This window comes from Arachis stenosperma, chromosome 4 (genome assembly GCF_014773155.1).
Source record: "Arachis stenosperma cultivar V10309 chromosome 4, arast.V10309.gnm1.PFL2, whole genome shotgun sequence".
NCBI classification, from domain to species: domain Eukaryota; kingdom Viridiplantae; phylum Streptophyta; class Magnoliopsida; order Fabales; family Fabaceae; genus Arachis; species Arachis stenosperma.
The window spans coordinates 53,550,257-53,554,860 of NC_080380.1; the positions used below are offsets into that span (position 1 = coordinate 53,550,257).

Genomic DNA, 4,604 nt, shown 5'->3' on the forward strand with positions numbered 1-4,604 from the left:
GAGCGGATAATTTGTATACTTTTTGGCATTGTTTTTAGTATGTTTTTGATATCTTTTAGTTAGATTTTAGTACATTTTTATTAGTTTTTATTTAAAATTCACTTTTCTGGACTTTACTATGAGTTTGTGTGTTTTTCTGTGATTTCAGGTATTTTCTGGCTGAAATTGAGGGACCTGAGCAAAAATCTGATTCAGAGACCAAAAAGGACTGCAGATGCTGTTGGATTCTGACCTCCCTGCACTCGAAGTGGATTTTCTGGAGCTACAGAAGCCCAATTGGCGCGCTCTCAACGGCGTTGGAAAGTAGACATCCAGGGCTTTCCAGCAATATATAATAGTCCATACTTTGTCCAAGATTTGATGGCCCAAACCCGCAAAGCAATCCGGCCTCAGGAATTCCAGCGTTAAACGCCGGAACAGGAATAAAAGTTGGAGTTAAACGCCCAAACTGGCATGGGAGCTGGCGTTTAACTCCAGAAAAGTTCTCTACACGAATTTCCTTGATTGCTCAGCCCAAGCACACACCAAGTGGGCCCGGAAGTGGATTTTTATGTCATTTACTCATCTTTGTACACCTAGGCTACTAGTTATCTATAAGTAGGACCTTTTACTATTGTATTTGTATCGAGACTTTGGTAGCTATGGAGACTTTGGTAGCTATCTTTGTTTTATGCTATCTTAGACCTCTGGGAGGCTGGCCATTCGGCCATGCCTAGACCCTGTTCTTATGTATTTTCAACGGTGGAGTTTCTACACACCATAGATTAAGGGTGTGGAGCTCTGCTGTACCTCGAGTATTAATGCAATTACTATTGTTCTTCCATTCAATTCCGCTTGTTCTTTTACCAAGATATCACTTGTTCTTCAACATGATGATGGTGATGATTGACGCCCATCACCACTCTCACCTATGAACAAGGTGACTGACAACCATTCTTGTTCTACAAGCATTCGAGGCTTAGTGAATATCTCTTGGATTCTTCGGAGTCTTCGTGGTATAGGCAGGACCTGATGGCAGCATTCAAGAGAATCCGGAAGGTCTAACCTTGTCTGTGGTGTTCTGAGTAGGATTCAATGACTGAATGACTGTGACGTGCTTCAAACCCTGAGGGCGGGGGCGTTAGTGATAACGCAAAAGAATCACTGGATTCTATTCCGCGCCTGATTGAGAACCGACAGATGAATTCCGCTATGCCGTGACAGGACATATGCAATCGCTTTCACTGAGAGGATGGGAGGTAGCTGCTGACAACAGTGAGACCCTATACGAGCTTGCCATGGAAGGGAGTAAGAAAGGATTGGATGAAGGCTGTAGGAAAGCAGAGAGACGGAAGGGAAGGCATCTTCATACACTTGTCTGAAGCTCATACACCAATGATATACATAAGTATCACTATCTTTATCTTCTATGTTATTTTCGTTCATCACCATATATATCTGAGTTTGCCTGACTAAGATTTACAAGATGACCATAGCTTGCTTCATTACTAACAATCTCCGTGGGATCGACCCTTACTCACGTAAGGTTTTATTACTTGGACGACCCAGTGCACTTGCTGGTTAGTTGTGCGAAGTTGTGTAATGCCATGGTATTAAGCGCACCAAGTTTTTGGAGCCATTACCAGGGATTATGAGAGTTGTGAAAAAGTGTAGTGATCACAATTTCGCCGACCAAGTTTTTGGCGCCGTTGCCGGGGATTGTTCATGTTTTGAGCAAGCTTTTGGTAACATCAGAGCCAAGATCCGGCAACAACATCAAATTTTTGGTGTTATTGCCCGGGATTGTTTAGGCTGGACAACTGACGGTTCATCTTGTTGCTTAGATTAGGTATTTTTTTTCGAAATTCTTGAAGGTGAATTCTAGAGTTTCATGATGATTTGTTGAAATCTGGCTGGCTGAGAAGCCATGTCTAATCTGATTGGACCGAGGTTTCAACTTATCACCACAAGAGCTTGTTGATTTCGTATCAATCTTGCTGTTGGAGCAGTGATTTGCTAAGGCTTGGCTGACCTTGGTCATGTCTAGTGTTTTGGACCGAAGCTTTCTTTGAAAGCTTGGCTGGCTGTGAAGCCATGTCTAATTCCTGGACCGGAGCCTTAGACTAGCATTGCACTGATTCCTGGAATTCTCATTAAGAATTTTGATACTTTTTTTTTCACTTAATTTTCGAAAAATACAAAAAAATTTGCAAAACCATAAAATCCCAAAAATATTTCTTGTTTGAGTCTAGAGTCTCATCTTAAGTTTAGTGTCAAATGCATGTTTTTGTTATATTTTTCGAATCCATGCATATATTTCTTTGTTTTGATCTTTGAATTCTATTGACTTGAAGTATTTTGTGTGTCTCATATGCATTTTCATGTTGTTAGTGTCAGTAGTACACAAACTGCTAAGTTTGGTGTCTTGCATGCATTGTTAATTGATTCCTTTTGCATTTTGATTATCAAAAAAATCCAAAAATATTTTTAATTTGTGTCCTTTCAAGTCAATGATACAAAGAATTGAAGATTCAAAACATGCTGCAGAGGAATTATACAGAAAAAGCTGAGCATTCAAAAATGCCCAGTGAAGAAGGCAGACTGGCGTTTAAACGCCAGCCAGGGTACCTGGTTGGGCGTTTAACGCCCAAAGAGGTAGCATTTTGGGCGTTAAACGCCAGAATGTATACCATTCTGGGCGTTTAACGCCAGGATGGTGCAGGGGGAAGATTTTGTTTTCAAAATCAAATTTTTTTTTTAGTTTTTCAAAATCAAATCTTTTTCAAATCAAATCTTTTCAATCAAATGTTTTCAAAATCAATTTCTTTCCTTTTTAAAAGATACTTACTAACAATTAATGATTTGATTGAACATCACAAGATTGTTACCTTTTCTGTTGAGAAAGGTTTGAATGTTTCAAATCATATCTTTTCTTGTTAGGCAAGTCATTCATTTTTAAAATCATATCTTTTCAAATGGTTTTCAAATCATATCTTTTAAAAATGTTTTCAAATCATATCTTCTCAATCACATTTTTTTTTTTTTTAAACTCATAACTTTTCAATTAAATCTTTTTAACCACATCTTTTTCAAAACAGTTTTCAATCAAATCTTTTTAATTTCTAATTTCAAAATCTTTTTCAAAAATCACTTGGTTTCTTTTCCACTTTGATTTTCGAAAATCAATTGATGTTTTTCAAAAATGTTTTCAAAGTATTTTAATTAATTTTCGAAAATCTTCTTCCCTCCTTCTCACATCCTTCTATTTATGGAGTGCCACTCCTTCTCAATGCACAATTCGAACCTTATCTAACTAAAGTTCGAATTTATCTTCTCCTTCTTCTTTCTATTTCTCTTTTCCTCTGACACTTAAAGGAATCTCTATACTGTGACATAGAGGATACCACATTTTCTTGTTCCCTTCTCTTTCATATGAGCAGGAGCAAGGACAAAGGCATTCTTGTTGAAGCTGATCCTGAACCCGAAAGGACTCTGAAGAGAAAGCTAAGAGAAGCCAAAGCACAACTCTCTTTAGAGGACCTGACCGAATTCTTCAAGGAAGAAAACATGGCAGCAGAAAACAACAACAATGCAAACAATGCAAGGGAGGTGCTGGGTGACTTTACTGCACCTACTCCTGATTTTTATGGGAGAAGCATCTCTATCCCTGCCATTGGAGCAAACAACTTTGAGCTTAAGCCTCAATTAGTTTCTCTAATGCAACAGAATTGCAAGTTCCATGGACTTCCAATGGAAGATCCTCATCAGTTTTTAGCTGAATTCTTGCAAATCTGTGACACAGTCAAGACTAATGGGGTTAACCCTGAAGTCTATAGACTGATGCTATTCCCTTTGCTGTAAGAGACAGAGCTAGAATATGGTTGGACTCTCAACCTAAAGAAAGCCTGGACTCATGGGAAAAGCTAGTCAATGCCTTCTTGGCAAAATTCTTTCCACCACAAAGATGGAGTAAGCTTAGAGTGGAAGTCCAAACCTTTAGACAAAAGGATGGAGAATCCCTCTATGAAGCTTGGGAAAGATACAAACAATTAATCAGAAAATGTCCTTCTGACATGCTTTCTGAATGGAGCATCATAGGTATTTTCTATGATGGTCTCTCTGAACTATCTAAGATGTCCTTGGATAGCTCTGCAGGAGGATCTCTTCATCTGAAGAAGACGCCTACTGAAGCTCAAGAACTGATTGAAATGGTTGCAAATAACCAATTCATGTACACTTCTGAAAGAAATCCTGTGAACAATGGGACTAGTCAGAAGAAAGGAGTTCTTGAGATTGATGCTCTGAATGCCATACTGGCTCAGAATAAGATATTGACTCAACAAGTCAATTTGATTTCTCAAAGTCTGTCTGGAATGCAAAATGCACCAAACAGTACTAAGGATGCTTCATCTAAGGAAGAAGCTTATGATCCTGAGAACCCTTCCATGGAAGAGGTGAATTACCTAGGAGAACCCTATGGAAACACCTATAATTCTTCATGGAGAAATCACCCAAATCTCTCATGGAAGAATCAAGAGAGACCTCAACAAGGTTTCAATAACAATAATGGTGGAAGAAACAGGTTTAGCAATGGCAAGCCTTTTCCATCATCTTCTCAGCAACAG

At 38.7% G+C, this 4,604-nt stretch overlaps 1 non-coding gene across 1 annotated transcript; it reads right to left on the reverse strand.

Moving 5' to 3' along the window:
- Window positions 1–3,950: 3,950 nt before the first annotated feature.
- Window positions 3,951–4,058, reverse strand: LOC130978590 (small nucleolar RNA R71). Its single transcript, XR_009086212.1, has one exon. It is a non-coding gene; the product is annotated as a small nucleolar RNA R71 (small nucleolar RNA).
- Between the last annotated feature and the right edge of the window lie 546 nt (window positions 4,059–4,604).